Raw genomic sequence first — 17,221 nt, 5'->3', positions numbered from 1 at the left:
TATTAGTCCTTTCTCAGATGTAAAATTTGCCAATATTTTCTCCCATTCTGTCAGTTGTCTGTTTATTGATTATTTTGCTGTTCGGAAAGCCTTTAGTTTAATCAAGTCTCATTTGTCCAGTTCTATTTTTGTTGCAGTTGCTTTTGAGATCTTAGTTATAAATTATTTGCCTAGGCCAATGTCCTAAATAATTTTTTCTAGATTTTCTTTCCATAGTTTCAGATCTTACATTTAAATCTTTAATCCATCTTGAGTTAAATTTTTTTCTATGGTGAGAGATAGGAGTTCAGTTCTTTACATATGGTTACATATGGCTATCGAGTTTTCCCAGCACCATTTATTGAACAGGGTCACCTTTCCTCAATTTCAGCCTCCAGGCCATGTTCCAAATAACCACCATAAATCTGAGTTCGGGATAATTGACTTCTTTTATATTGTTTTGTGCCTACATCTATCAGTTATTCTTTCCAATGCTCTTGTTTACATTATATTACATATACCACCCCAGATAAATTGTGTATATTGAAATATCAAATACAGTCAATTCTCATTATTTGCAGTGCTCATGTTCTATAAAGTTACCACAAATGCTGAATTAGTGAGTGCTAAAGCATTAGTTCTAGGGGAAATCTAGGGTTAGGTTCCTGGGAGCTTATGTTCACATTTTCCTCAACCAATCAATACATAACCTTATTTTATGTGTCTTTCTGTTTAAAGATGCCTTACTTAATGTATATTGTTGATTCATTAACATTGAATTCATAGCCAAGAGCATGAAAACTCACACCTGAACTAAGTTTATCTAGCACAGATACTTTTCTGTGAAGCACATTACAGCCTTGTGCTTAGTAACACTAGGCAGTACTTTGGCACTACACCTGAGAACCATTTTAAATAGCAAAACACCAATAAACAGCACAAAAATTCCAAAAGCATGGCATTAAATAGGCCCTCAAAAGGAAACTTGTTTAGACTATGAGACCTGAAATAAGAAGGGAGAGGTTGCCTTCAGCTGGGAATGTGCATGCCAGGTGCTCAAATTGCTGCTTTGCACATGTCCAGGAATGACCACATAAATGTTGTACTAATTTGGGGGTTACCAATACATTTTAGTAGTAGACAAAATATATGCAATCTGAAAATAATGAGGATTGACTCTACTGTTTTGAGTGTTCAGGCACTTTCCTGAGTGTTTAATAAAATATCTACACAGAGATAAACATTGAATTAATGAAATGATGTCCATCTTTTGCTTGGATAGAAAAGTCTTTAAAATAGGCCTATGATTGTCAAGTCAGTATTAGGTGATAGAAGTTTGTATATATAAATATAAAGAATTTTGTAAAAACACAAAATTATCAGGCCGTCCTCCAAGTAAGTATAACTAAAGTTTGTTGGGCCCTAATTCAATTTGTGCAGGCACCATACTAAGAATTTTATGTATACTCTCTCCTTTATGCAGTCTCAGTGTGGTAAATTAATATATTCAAGTGCATACCTCTATTAAGTGTCAAATTAGAATACAAAATTCCTGGCCTTTCTAAATTGTTATTCTTAATTAACAGGCATGGCTGTGTCCACAATTAAAAAAATGACTTTTAATAGCTTTTGTTAGTTTTTTTTTTTTTTTTTTTTGAGACAGGGTCTCACTCTGTCATGCAGGCTGGAGTGCAGTGGTGCAATCACAGCTCACTGCAGCCTCAACTTCCCAGGCTCAATGGATCCCCCCACCCCAACCTCCTGCCCCCACCCCATCGAGTAGCTGGGACTATAGGCACATACCACCACATCTGGCTAATTTTTGTATTTTTTGTAGAGACAGGGTTTTATCATGCTGCTGCACACTGGTCTTGAACTCCTGGGCTCTAGTGATCCACCTGCCTCAGCTTCCCAAAGTAATGGGAATACAGGTATGCGCCATCATGCCCCACCCATTAATTTTTATATTATAACCTTTAATATTATTTTCCATAAGCATATTTTAAATTCTTCTTGTAATTTTGTGCATATTTGTTTTATATTTATTTTCAGTGTTGACTTTCTTTTGTTATCTGTATATAATTAGTATTTAAGATCAGGAGAAGATGATTTAATAGTAGTTATAAAAATAAGTTCTACTGTATAGACATAAACTCTAGTCCTTGTGTGGTTGGCAAGTATTTTCAATATCTGAAGATACTAGATTTAAAGCAATTTGGAGTTACAGGGCTTGTGACAGATTGTCTTTTCCAAAGACGAGCACAACATCTCTCATCTGCATTGAGCTGTTATAACTCTTCCATCAAGAGGTAAAGTTTACTTTGCCACCTACTTGAATCTGAGACAGCAGCCCCAGACTGCTTTGACCAATACAGTATGCAGAACTGATACTGCCAGTAACAGGCACAGCCCTTAACTGGCCTGGAAACTTGTACTTCCTCCCTGTTGGAAGCTAATCACCATTTAATAAGTGTGACTACTCCCACCCAAGCCCATGTGGAGAGGGCTTGGAGGCTGAGAGGCTGTGCTAGAAACAGAAAGCCCAGGGAAAACAAAAGTGCCAGACCTGCAAATGAAGAAGCCAAGTTGGAAGCCGATCTTTCAGCACCAGCTGACCCCAGTTAATAGCAGATGGATTAGAGATGAACCCCCCACCTGAGTACTTCCTGACTTCCTAACATATAAAAATGTGAGCCCAATAAAATAGTAGAGATTTTATGCCACGACATTTTGAGGTAGTTTTAAATGTAGTAATCAAGAATCAGAATAGGGTCAACAGAGCATATATACCTGCCCTGCTAAAAGGCTTTATTCTTTTAGAACATTTGACTGGACAGTGAGAGCCTATTTTCCCAATGAATTTGCTGTAGGGTAACTGTAGGGTTTGCTACTCCTGCTCTGGAACAACAGGAAACTGAATTCACATCCCATATCTACCATTTACTTTGTGACTGGACAAGTTACTCAACATCTTGAAGCCTTACTTTCCTTTCCAATCAAATGGGGTTACAGTGAGAATTTAATGGTTTAATGAATAAAAAGCATTACCAGCTATCAATTTTAATCATTTTTTATTATATTTTTAGATATAGTGATTTATTTTCTTGGCTAGAAAAAATGAAATTGTATTGCTTCTTGGTTTAAAATAATTGCTGACATTTTTACTATTATACTAACCTGTCAGTGACGATGAGAATATCAGCTAGAGAAAGAGAGGAGGTGTTTTTTCCTTTTGCTTGGTTTACAAAGTCATGTTATTCAATCACTGGTTTCTATATCTATTTTTCATTATATATTTATTTACTATAGAATGCATACCTGCTCAACATATCCTTAAATATAAGATGTTAACATATGTCTATATTTCCACATATGTACAAATGATGAATTTAATAACCTTTGCATGGTTGATAGCACATAAAGTTTAAATTACTTTTTGTGTCTTTTAACAATTGCTTAACTGTTAAAGATAATGAGGTTTATAATTGCAGTCATTGTCTTTCTCTAATTGTACTTTCACAAATTAGCCTTCAGACCAAATCTATTTGAAGCTACTCTTCTACTTTTACTCTTCCCAATTTAGTCTCTGAATCTCCCCTACCCCGTCTCATTCTTTCTTCTTCCTTTCTTCCTCTCTCCACGTACACATATATGCATATGCACATATATGTCTATGTGCATACATGCAAACACATACATATTTAGGTTTGACTTCTCAGTATTTGGTCTTTGGGTTAGGAATCCTACTTACAGCAGTCCACTGAGATGCTGAGTTCCTTTTATTTCAGTTCCTTATGACCATTTGTCTGTCTAAGCTTTGATAAAATATGGCAGGGTTCAGGATTATTGGCAGTCTTTTCTTCAGTGAACCCTAAAACTGGAACTTCATAAAAGTTTCACATCAGGAGAAACATGTAGAGTAGATATGAGCAGAAATAAGATTAGCAACTGCTTTGAAAATCAGATTGTTCTTATTTCTCTGCTATATGTGGAGTTCTCTTACTTGTATGCCCAGGAAGTCTTAATTTCCTCTGGCATCTGCCAGCCTGTTTCACCACATCATGCTAATTCATCCCACTGAAAAAGTTGTAAAACGCAGGAAGCTTAAATAAGCCCAGGAACTGCATTCATCACTCTTTTTAAAAAATGAAACACAGAATATGTTTGCTTTATTTACAGTATTGGCTTCATGCAAATCAAATTTATGTGAAATATTATTGCACCGAAAGGGTGTAATGTTCATTTCTTGCATGATACTAAATTTATCTTTAGGAAACAAAGACAAGTGAAGCAGCAAATAGTCTCTAATCCAAACTTGCCGAGCAATCTCTGCCACACCATATGCACTTTGTGAGTTAAAAAGTTACGTTTTTATCCTAATTATTTATACTATAAATTCTGGTATTGCATCTAAATTCTATTAATTTTCAAGAAGTTTCATTTCATTAATTAGTTTATGGTAGGACAAAGGGGTTTCACTATATCTACAGATGAGACTTCATTCCTTGTCTAGACTGGCTGGTGAAAACCTGGCTCCATCCCAGCCTAGGGGCAGTGACCCAGGTATAAACTCTGGGTCCAGCATCCTAAGTATAAATCCTGCTCTGTCCCTCAATTATTGAGTAAGTTCAGGGTAAAATGAACACTGCCAAGCACAAAGAGGGCTATAAAGAGGTATAAGACATAATCCTTGCCCTCATGGACTTTCGGGCTAGATTTTTGATCAGTAGATCTTAAGAGCGTGAAATATAAGCTTGTACACCTCCCAGAGCATTACTCATGTGAGGTGGAATGGAACATGCTGAAGGACACATAATCCATGTTTTAAACTGAAGAGGATCCATATAGTTAGCTAAGCTTTTAGAAGTACAGGTTGAGCATCCCTAATCGGAAAATCTAAAATCAGAAATCCTCCAAAATCTGAAAGTGTTTGAGCACCAACATGATAAAAATGGAAAATTCCACATGTGACCTTATGTAATGAGTTTCAGTCAAAATGCAGGCATACAACCCACAGTTTATTTAGCATTCCCAGGAGAAAAAAGACCCTCCCAGCCTGTTTTCCTATTCAATACCTCACCTATGTTGCTTCTCAGTAGCTGATCTTGGAACATTAATGATACCAAAGGGGAATGTTTTAGGTGCAGATCAAGATAGCAACTAAAACTTACGATAATTAACTTAGGAACTTAAATCAGTGAGTGAATTTCCAGGGACACTGAGAACACTAATTCTCTGTGATTTTAAAATGTCTCCATTTGTTATATTCTCTGATTTTTCTTCCCGTATTTTTATGAGCAAAGCTTATATCAACCCTATAAAAATGTTATACTAGTATAAGGAAGAGTAACAGAAAGGTACAGTGTGGAAAAGTGAACCCTGGTTCATTGACTGATAAGCCAGAGGAACTCAGGACCTAATAGGCTGCAGGAGAGCATCAAAATAGGACATCAACTAGATTGCCCCTGCCCCCTCAAAGGTATACAAGTGAGTACAAGGGCCACTTTATTTGGTTCAGCATTATAAGAATTAGAAGGGTGAGGTTCCATGAACCCCCGTTTGTTATGTAATGAAGATGATTAACTTTCTGGCTTGCTGAGTAAAATGGTACTCATAATAGAATCAAAACCTTTCCTGAAGGTCAGACATGCTATATTTATTGCTTCCTCCTTGTCTAAAAGCCAGAACATTCTCTCACTATTGTAATACAAGCTAATAAGAGCCAAATAAATCTTTGATCCTTTGGCTCACTCTGCCATTAAACACAAGCCATTGTAAAGTCACGAAAATTACCTGAGAAGGATGTGGAAAAACTGTTTTTTTCAGAAAAGACCAACCACAGTGATTAAAGGGATGAAAAAGATGACCTGCTTGAAAACTCTAAAGAACCCAGTATTATTTGAAAGAAGAGTAAGCTGAATGGTAACTTAATAACTATCTTCAGATTTCAACAGGACTACTACTTCTGTTTTATCCATTTCTATAGAGTTTGAAACTACTAAGGAATTATTCTGAAATCTTTCTGTAACTAGCATATTTGACTCATTTTATACTAATTATTATAACTTTTTTCCATTTAAAAAGTCTGAACTTGTATTTGGCATTCTTCCATTTGAAAGAATAAGTGTTAGGAAGAGATAATCAAATAGTATTACTCTCTTTTTCTTCTTCTTATATATGAAAAGATGGTATTGTTTTTCTTGGCATAAACAAACTTTGACTTGTTCTTGCCATTTATCAGACTCAAAAATCTGTGGATTGAAGTCTTCTGTTACTTAGCTCCAGCTATGCTGTGAGTTATTATTGCCAAGCCTTAATAATAATGACAAAAAAGGGGGAAATAAACATGTTAGAAGTTAAATTGCATTCCTTGTTACTTTATAAACTGAAATAACAAGACTTGGAATCATTATCTTGTAGATTTCTGGATAAAATTAATATGTAGGGCCTTTAACTTGTTTTGAATCTCTTAATGAACATTTTCTATGTGAGAAGTATTGTTTAGTGCTAGGTTTTTGGGTAAAAGAGAAAAAAAGAGAAAGAGTAAGACAGGATATCAGAGCTCAAGATGCTTCTAATCTGGTGGTAAAGATAATTTAATGAATTAGAGGTCGGTAAGCAACACCTAATCATATACATGTGTAGTACCTCAAGGGAAACACAAATCCTGCTTGGGCAAGAACACTGAGATAGATGTCTAAACAGGATTTCTTGTTTTTAACTCTCAAGTTTCACAATAACATAGCTCAGTTTGTTTTAGTGCCCCCGTCTACTCTCAAACTCCATCCCCGACATATTTTCATCAGACTATTCTTTCTTTCTCTTTGTTGAGTTGGTTTTTGCTTTGTTGTTCTTATATCTGAGTTTCTCCTTACTTATAAATTTTTTTTACAACTTTTCACCTGTCAAAGCCTCAATTTTATCTCGTTTCTGCTAATTGCATTCTTTTATTTCCTGCTTTTATGAGCCACTCTCCTATAAAATTTCTCAATTTAAATTCCAGAGAAGGAACTTCTGATTATCCCCACTTAGCTTCATACCATATTATGTCATAGGTCCCAAGCCAATGCTTGGGTCAGAAGCCAATATGCATTCAATTTAGACTTACTCATTATGGCTTCTCCTGCAACAGGAACTGTGGTCCTGGCAGTTTCCTCTGGAATGAGATAAGGCATAGCAAGTATCGTAATGTGCTGTTAAATTTTGAAGAAAGTATGGAATTTGAAAAATTGAAAAGAAAAAGATAAGGATTGAAGGAACATTTGGAGACAACCCAGATATGCTGATGAACACAGTGAGGATAGGGCTTAGAGAGATAAAGCATGCTCAGTAGTGGAAACACTTCTGGTTAGGTAGGGTGAGAACAGGAACTAGCAGCTCTCTAAAGCAAGCCACGACTTTAGACTGATTGTTCTTGAGTCCATAACTTAACAAGCAATAGTTAAGGGAATTTAGTTGTCCTATGTGCCTATTAAATAACTGGATAGGGGTTTTAAAATCATTTTTTAAAAAAGCAATTAAAAATACCTTTCATTTTGATTAGTAAGGGAATTTTTTAAAGAGAAACTCAGGACATATTTGACTATAGGAAGAGATTATACTCCTTTCACTTAGAAAAATACATAACCCTGGAGGAGCTAGATGTGATAAGCCAGGAAATAGAAAAAGTGCCATTGTAAGTATAGACAGATATCGGGGGAAATTCAGCCAGATATTGGGCAAAATTCACCCCCGATATTTCATGTAGGTTCTTTTCTATTTTCCCTAAGCATCGGCCACTTTGAGAAATAAAGGGACAGAGTATAACAGAGAGAAATTTTAAAGCCGGGTGTCCGGGGGAGACATCACATGTTAGTAGGTTCTGTGATGCCCCACAAGCTGTAAAACCAGCAAGTTTTTATTAGGGATTTTCAAAAGAGGAGGGAGTGTACGAATAGGGTGTGGGTCACAGAGATCACGTACTTCACAAGGTAATAGAATATCACAAGGCAAATGGAGGCAGGGCGAGATCACAGGACCACAGGACCGGGGCAAAATTAAAATTGCTAAGGAAGTTTCAGGCACCATTGTCATTGATAACATCTTATCAGGGACAGGGTTTGAGAGCAACCGGTCTGACCAAAATTTATTAGGCGGGAATTTCCTCATCCTAATAAGCCTGGGAGCGCTATGGGAGACTGGGGCTTATTTCATCCCTACAGCTCGACCATAGAAGATGGCCACACCCAAGGGGGCCATTTTAGAGGCCCACCCTCAGGGGCGCATTCTCTTTCTCAGGGATGTTCGTTGCTGATAAAAAGAATTCAGTAATATTTCTCCCATTTGTTTCTGAAAGGAGAAATATGGCTTTGTTCCGCCCGGCTCACTGGCGGTCAGAATTTAAGATTATCTCTCTTATTCCCTGAACATTGCTGTTATCCTGTTCTTTTTTCAAGGTGCCCAGATTTCATATTGTCCAAACACACATGCTCTACAATTTGTGCAGTTAACGCAATTATCACAGGGTCCTGAGGCGACATATATCCTCCTCAGCTGACAGGATTAAGAGATTAAAGTAAAGACAGGCATAGGAAATCATAAGGGTATTGATTGGGGAAGTGATAAGTGTCCATGAAATCTTCACAATTTATGTTTAGAGATTGCAGTAAAGACAGACATAAGAAATTATAAAAGTATTAATTTGGGGAACTAATAAATGTCCATGAAATCTTCACAATCCATGTTCTTCTGCCATGGCTTCAGCCGGTCCCTCCATTCGGGGTCCCTGACTTCCTGCAACAGAGATATTTATATTTCAGCCTGACCCTAATCCTAACCCAAATTCTAATTCTAAAAGAGATCACATTTAAAATATATCTTTATTTTGGAAGAATTGCAAAGCTAAACTTTTCTAAAATCCTAGTCTTTAGCGAGACAATGTTATTTTGAGTTAAGTCAAAAATTTTGCACACACACATGCACACATGCATGCTGTGGCTGTCTTGTGGCTTTTCTCTTGAAACGGGTATGTGATTATATTATTTTCCCCCTCCCTTTAGAAAGACATAACACATGTCATTGGTCATTATTTTGCCACATGGTGACCCTAGTTTAAAGTTTTGTTCTATGTTCATGTTAAAGGAGAAAAAATGATAAATGACAATGTAATCAAGAAATTGAATATAAACTTGCCGATTCGTCTAATTACAGAGTTTAGTGCTGTGGGTTCCAATTTGTCTCTTCCTAGACAGTTGCTTTGTAGCCATGAATGAATGAATTCGTAGTATTGAAAACCTGCTCCCAGTGCTATGTAATTTATCAAATAATATGTGTGAGTATAAGATATAACTGCTGCCCACAAAAACTCATAATTTATTTGAGGACACAAAACTCATATACATAAAATAATTCATGAATGAGACATATTCACATGTTATATGCAGGCAGGTCCTGCTTTTACTGTGCTTGTGGAAATCCAATTTTAAAATATATTATTTTAAGATAAATTCTCACCTGGGAGTATGTTGTATTCTGACACTATTATCTTTGTCTTTTGGGGCATATTTGGCTTACATACAAGTCAAAGAATACTAGTTTAAAAAGTTGTTAAATTCAAATTTACCCAACATATATTATCTATTATATGTTATGCATTCTTTTTTATATGTTATCACAAACTACAATTTCAGCACCATCCATGTTCCTCGTTTTTTAGATAAGAAATGGCTCGGAAAAGTTAGGTAATATGGCCAAATTTACACATCTACTAAGTGTCAATGCTGAGATGTGAAAGTCAGTTTTTCTCAGTCAAACTTTAAGAGTCTCCTTACTGTCTATGTGAATGTTTGTGTCCCCTCAAAATTTGTATGTTGAGACACAATCCCTAATGCAATGATGTTAAGAGGTGAGGTTAGGAGGTGATTAGATCAGGAGGGTGGAGCTCTCATGAGTGGGATTATTGCTGTTATAAAAGAGGCCTGAGGGAGCTTGTTCACCCCTTCTTCCATCTGAGGACACATAGATGGTGCCATACATGAGGAACAGGCCCTCACCAGAGACTGAATCTGATGGGGCCTTGATCTTGGACTTCCCAGCTTCCAGAAGTGCGGGCAATAAATTTCTGTTTATAGATTATCCAGTCTTAGGAATTTTGTTGTGTCAGCCCAAACAAACTAAGATAAAAATCCTTTAACCTTCATCCAATGATTGTGTGGTAAGTTATTGAGGATTGATTAAAGCTCTTTACTAGGCATTGCCAATGCTTAAAGCTCTAAAATACAAAACAGAGAGACATGGATACTACTTATGCAGAGATTATAAATTCTATTGTTTATATGATTAGACTCTACGACTGTTCTACTTAAATGCTAATTGAGGAATGCAACACCAGGTAAGGAAAAGGTCTGAGAGGGTTTGGTTAGTATGGGTTAGCATCAGGAGGAAGATTTCATGGGGGAATTTGACTAATTTCTTAAAAGTTTAATAATAGCAACCATATAAATAAATATCTTTGCTTTTACTTCTTTCTTTCTCCCCTCCCTCTCCTTTTCTTCCTTTCTGTCTTCTATTTGCTGCATAACTACTATATGTCATAGAATAGTTGATGACATTTTCAAGTGTAAATCGCTTTCATCTATATTATCTCATGTTATCCTTGTAACAATCTTTTAGGTTAAATACAGAAGTATTAGCTTCTCTTGCTGATGAGAAAATCTGTAAACATTGTTTTCCAAGTTTTTGCCCTACATACAAATATAGGACCTCAACCCCATATAACATAAGTTCCGTCAAGAGTTGCTAAAGTCCCTAAGCAGTATCTTGTATGTGTTTATAAACCAGTCTGGAGCTAGCTGATTTTCCAGGTTCTAGCAGGGTTTCTTCTGACCAGTACTTCGTTTGCCATGTCACATTTACTGGGTACTACCACTCAAGAATGCCTTTGCTGTCACTTCCACTGGTCTCATACCACTAGCACACTATGCCTTCAGTTTTTAGTCACATGCCAATTTCTTTTATTTTTAATTTTATTTATTTATTTATTTATTGTTTACTTTAAGTTCGGGGATACATGTGCTAAATGTCGTTTGTTACATAGGTATACATGTGCCATGGTGGTTTGCTGCACCTATCAACCTGTCATCTAAGTTGTCACATGCCAATTTCAAGATTTAAGATAGGAGTTCACCAGGAGCTTAGGTAAGAAAAAACACTAGTACTTGGCTTTGCCTCCTTTATTCTTATTATTAAGACTTCGTTATTCAGTCAAACTCCTGCTAGACTTCCTTTCCCTAGGAATGGTTTTTCCTGCTTGCCTTTTGCAAGCAGGTTCTTTGCTTTTTCTGAATCCTAGTGGTGGTCGATCAAGGTGGAACCTATGAGTAAGAGGTAGGTCAAGAACTAAACTTTTTGAATTCCAGAACCAAAAATACAGAATGAAAAAAAATTAATTAAGAGTTCTTTTTCATTCTAAAATAAGTTTTTTACAAGGCTAAACAGTGGGAACAATTTTGAGAAAGGCACAGAGATGTACAAAAGCTTAATTTATAAGAAACACTAGAGTTCCCATATGCTGTGAAAGGTTGCTGCTGAGTAAGGAAATGTGTAGATGTTTGAATGCCAGACAAAGAAATTTCCAAATCTCCTTTCAATTTCCTTTTAATAGCCCATTAAACTTTTCATGCTATGTTTTCATGCCATGGTTTGTTTGTTTATTTATTTATTTATTGAGAGTCTCACTCTGTCGGCCAGGCTGGAGGGCAGTGGCACTATCTTGGCTCACTGCAACCTCTGTCTCCCGGGCTCAAGTAATTCTCCTGCCTCAGCCTCCCAAGTAGCTGGATTACAGGCATGTGCCACCATGCCTAATTTTTGCATTTTTAGTAGAGACGGGGTTTCACCATGTTGGCCAGGCTGGTCTCAAACTCTTGACCTCAGGTAATCCGCCCGCTTTGGCCTCCCGAAGTATTGGGATTACAGGTGTAAGCCACTGCGCCTCGCTGCCATGGTTTATTTGTAGACCCTTATGATATACAGCTTATAATTTCTACTTATTTCCCATGATTTCAATCACTTCATGCTTATAAATACAAAGAGTTTTCTGTATTAAATTTTTAAGATGAATTTCATTGATTAATATTATTTAGGACATAGAAAAAAACACAACTTAAATTCAGTGTTTATAATAAAACAAGTTGGTTTATGCATAATGTATTCCTATCTTCTAGCAAACATCTGCTGCACTAGGAACCCCAACACTGGCTTTTTCTGCAAAGAAAAAAAGTAACAAAAAGAAAATATTTACAGCTATTTTCAGATCCAAATTCAAAATTTTAGCTTGGACTAGGACTCAGTGGGACTTCATTAGAATTGCTGTAGAGAATTTGAAAACTGAAAAGAGTTTCTGCATTCCCTGTGCAGCAGCAGGTCTGCAGAATTCAGAATAATCCCCCTGGGAGGCATTAAGCAACAAGTCATGATTTCTCACTTTCCTGTTTCATTTGTTTGAGAAGGTAGTTTTCCTTTTGTGAGAGAGGGTAAAAATGAAGTTATTAGTTTTGATTTTTGCTCTCCTGCAGTATCATGTCAAGCTTACTTATGTCTGAAGTTTTCAGCTGTTCCTCTATCTGGTGGATTAAAAAATGTGCCCTTTATAAATACGATTAGTATGGAGAATTGATACATTAACAGTTAGCTTTATAAATTGACAGATTTCTAAATTAACCTATGGTCCACAAATCAAGTTCTATCACTATTTCCTGCCACCCAAATCAGTGATGAAGCCTCTTCCACACTAAATGAAGAGTGGCGAGGGACAGAATTCCACTTGTCTTCCTTTTGCTGCACTAACTACACCAGGCAAAGCCTTCTTAAAACCCTGATTTTTCTAGATACATGTTTCTTAGATAAGTTACATGTTTCTTAGATAATCTGTAATATATTTGACTACTAATGTAGTAGTTTTTAAAAATATTGGTAGAACAACCTGATGTTACTTTAAAAATAAAACAGAAAATAGTAGTGGCTAATGATTCCTTTTTTTTTCTTTCCAACATTTTTATGATTCCAAAAATTTTCTGTTGTTTTTATAGGATCAAAGATTTTTTTTAGGTAAAAATAGAAGATTTTGTGGTGTGAGATTTGAGGAGCATGCACCAGGTTCATCTTCTCAAGAACAGTGTCTTGCCCATCCCTGAGAACTGACACTCCCCACTTAGAGATGCATTTCCTTTGTGAATTAAGGATGGCAAGCTGAAGAACTGGAAGTAGCAACTTTATTCCCTCAAAGAGGGAAGAGGCTCTCCAGGGTGTCTCAATACCTTTATATTATTAGGTTTCACTTAATACCTTTATATTATTAGGTATCCACAGGTTATCCTGGACTTCATTGTGCAGCATTGCATGAGACACTTTAGTTTCCATGCTTAGCTGTTAGCTGCTTCAGGCAGGGAACGAGGATGCTGTCGATGAAAGATGAAAGATAAAAGGAAGGGAAATTAAATGGCCCCTAAATTACAAGAAGGGTGATAATATTACAGGCTAAGGTTAAGACTGTGTACCAAGACATTTAACGCAGTAGGTTAAGAAGGCAGAGTAATAAAGAGACAACCTTGGCAAGTGCCACCACAAACCCAGGAAGCCAGGACTCCTGCAGTGGGTCTCCATGTGGTGAAGAGTCCCACTCTTCTGTCCTCTGACTGTGCTCCTCTTCTAGGTAGGAGGATTTTCTGGGTCTAAGGGGATGTTTCCACCCAGAACCCTCCTTCTAAACTATGCCCCAGCAATCCCAGAAACCATCACTTCATGTCCAGTGCCTACATGAACCTCTTCCCCATATCCATCCTTCCAGTTATACCCATGCATGTTCCTCTAGATCCAAGCATGATTTCCATTTGTACTCTTGCCCTGGCCTGGAAAATGTTAGGACAGCCTGACCATGCTTGTTCGTAATACACATTAATCTGGAACTGGTCCTGTGTAAGTCTGGAGGTTACCAGAGAATGAAGGAGAATGAAGTCTAATTAGTTCTTTGCTTATGTTCTTAGGGCTTAGGCTGTTTAGGCCTGGATTTGCTCAAGAAAATTCACACACATAAAGATCAATGATGTGTATATGGAGATCTGAAAAGCTGAGTTTTACAACTTTGGAATCAGGTTGTCTTGTTACATGGGTTTTAGGGGAGAAAAGTGGAAGGAGAACCATCCCTGCACATGAGAGCACCAGTAATGAATAAATTATTAGTTAAAAGAGATAGCAGGGTTGAGAAGAGATTTGACATGGAAGGGCTATATTGGACATGCTTATAGTCAGAGAGAAGTGGTGAGTGACAAGGGAAGGGAAAATTTGCTTCAGTATATACTGACATTATTAAAACAAGTACTTTGAGTTTATTGAATAATGAACGTTCCTCTTTATATAGCAAATAATTTATCATTACTTTTTTTGGTAGTGTGTAGAGTTTTCCTATAATGTTTTACTATCCATATACTATTATATATTCTATATAATAAAGTTCAATTTACAGACTCCTCAGTGTAGGACTAATACTAATCCATCTAGTGTTGATGACTCATTGTTTTGATGAAGGCACCTGTACATCTGGAGAATATTATGGATGGAATTTTGTCTCCCAAAATTCGTATATTCGAGGGCTAACCCCTAATGTGTTGGTATTTGAAGGTAACTACCTTTGTGAGGTAGTTAGGTTTAGATAAGCTCATGAGGGTGGGAGCCTCATGATGACATTATTACCCTTAGAAGAAGGAAGCTTGGTCTCTCCCTCACTCTCTCTGCCATGTGTGAACACAGAAAGAAGGCGACTATCTGCAAGTTAGGAAGAGGGACCTCACAAGAAACTGACCAGGCTGGCACCTTCATCTTTGACTTCCAGCCTCCAGAACCATGAGAATATAAACGTCTGTTGTTTAAGCCACCAAGTCCATGGTCTTTTGTTATAGCAGACTAAGACAAATATACAGACATAGAGTTGATAATTTGGGGCATAAGAATGAGTATATGCTGAAGCCCTGTAGGGCTTGTCCTGCAACTTATTTAAAATGGCCCTGGAAGTCACATTTTTTCTTTGACTACTAAAGGAAGCATATGTAACTTCACAGCAGAACACAATAACATATTTGCTTTTCTGTAAAATTAATTGGAAAGTCTGTGGATCTAGCATTTTTCTTTCTGGTGATGCTTGGTCCCAAGAAAACCATATTCTCTCCTACTATGATCAGTGTTCTCTGACTGGACACCATTCAGAACACTAGTTCTAATTTATGTGCTAGTGACCCAGCAGGCCACAGACTTGCATATTCACTTGAGCACATTTATTTATCTTGTATGCAAGGTTAATGGAGAGCAAGGAAGTTAGTCCTTGCTATTTCAAGAACATGTACATGAACAACTTGGAATTAGCTTATTTCAAATCGCACACATTGGTCTCAATCAAAATAACTGTTTACAGTTTATCAGATGTGGCATGAGATCCATTGCCAGTTGGTTGAGCAAAGTCCAGGCATAAACAATGGTAAAAATTGTGTCTTTTTTGATAAGATTAAAAACTATGATAAATGGTTGAATAAAAAATCAATGTGGGATAACTTTTATTACGATGGCTTGCATTCTTATCCATATGTTAAATCAGTGTTATCATATTAAGAAGAGAAAAAATGATTTTAAAATAATTCTCAGCATGTGTAGTTGATTAGAAGTAGATTTCCATGACCGGGCGCTGTGGCTCACGCCTGTAATCCCAGCACTTTGGGAGGCTGAGGCAGGCGGATCACAAGATCAGGAAATCGAAACCATCCTGGCTAACACGGTGAAACCCCGTCTCTACTAAAAATACAAAAAATTAGCCAGGTGTGGTGGCGGGCGCCTGTAGTCCCAGCTACTCGGGAGGCTGAGGCAGGAGAATGGCGTGAACCCGGGAGGCGGAGCTTGCAGTGAGCCTAGATCGCGCCCCTGCACTACAGCCTGGGGGACAGAGCAAGACTCTGTCTCAAGAAAAAAAAAGAAGTAGATTTCCATTTTTCAAACACTAGAGTGGGCTATGTGTTCTGAAATGGAATGGAAATATGGAGGAAATGATGTGATCAGAGTTCTTGATGCTCCACTCTTCCGGGGAAGGTGAGCTCAGGGAAGCCTAGTGTTAGGCAGTGAGCGTATGAATAGGGAAGAGTCATGCTAGCTCGCTAGTTCCGGTTCCTCTCGGGGAAAGCAGCTGCTATCATTCAGAGCTGCGTCTAGCCTTTGCCTGCATCGCAATATAGAAAAACTTCTTAAAATATATAGGGTCATAACTTTCAGTCAGAACGAAATAGTGTACCCATTTTTCCCTGTTCTTCCCTGTTAAGCACAACTATAAAGCAGAAGAAACAACCAAAGGATTAGTCTAAAAGATGCTAGAGGAGAGTGAGCTGGCTTGGGACGCCAGAGCTAAAGAAGTGGCACAGCACCAGAGCATCCTGAATACTCCCACCTACCAGAGGAAGCTCACTCAGATCTGGCATTTCTGGACACTCAAAATAATAACTGAAGACAGCCCAGGCGATCCCATTTACCTGTCCTTGGATCTAATGGGAGTCCCTCTGACCACACCAGGGGAACCTGTCACTACTAACAAGGAGAATTGACTGGGACCTCTACCACAAAAACCAACCAGGTGGAGGCACTATCCTTCCCTGCCAGGCTTATTTTTAAAACTGCATATTAAGGGCTATATAGTGTGATATTGGAAGGATATCGAATGTCCTTTTTATGTGTGTGATATATCCAATATCTCACAATATCACACTATATAGGTGGAAGGATAGAAACATGTATCAACAGAACAGAATGTAGGACCCAGAAATAGACCTACACAAAAATTCTCAACTGATTTTTGACAAAATGAAAAAGCAATTCAATTAAAAAAAAAACTTTTTCAACAGGTGGTTTTGGAGCAATTCAGTATCAATAGGCAAGGATGAACGTTGACTTTAACCTCATACCTTATTTAAAAATTAATTCAAAATGGATCATAAACTTCCAAGAAAATGTAAAACTATAAAACCTAAAAAAAAGAAAAAGTAAGAGAAAAATAGCCAGGATCTTGGGCTAGGTGAGTTCTTAGATGTGACATAAAAACATGATACATAAATCAATAAATTGGATCTCATCAAAATTAAAAATTACCCTGAGAAAGCCCAAATGAAGAGGATGAAAGACAAACTCAAAGACAACTTATACTTTCTTTAAGAACTAAACATGCAAGTACCACATG

At 37.2% G+C, this 17,221-nt stretch overlaps 1 long non-coding RNA gene across 1 annotated transcript in view; it reads left to right on the top strand.

The window, feature by feature from the left end:
* Nucleotides 1–17,221, top strand: part of LOC104005670 (uncharacterized) — a 289,399-nt gene that overhangs the window by 182,095 nt on the left and 90,083 nt on the right. The window contains exons 11-12 of the long non-coding RNA XR_010155286.1: nucleotides 1,817–1,910; nucleotides 11,054–11,154. This is a non-coding gene — a long non-coding RNA (uncharacterized LOC104005670). The remainder of the gene's footprint in view (nucleotides 1–1,816; nucleotides 1,911–11,053; nucleotides 11,155–17,221) is intronic.

The sequence above is a fragment of the Pan troglodytes genome, chromosome 2 (genome assembly GCF_028858775.2).
Source record: "Pan troglodytes isolate AG18354 chromosome 2, NHGRI_mPanTro3-v2.0_pri, whole genome shotgun sequence".
NCBI classification, from domain to species: domain Eukaryota; kingdom Metazoa; phylum Chordata; class Mammalia; order Primates; family Hominidae; genus Pan; species Pan troglodytes.
The sequence above is the reverse complement of the archived record's forward strand: the minus strand, read 5'-3'. Positions and strand labels throughout refer to the sequence as shown.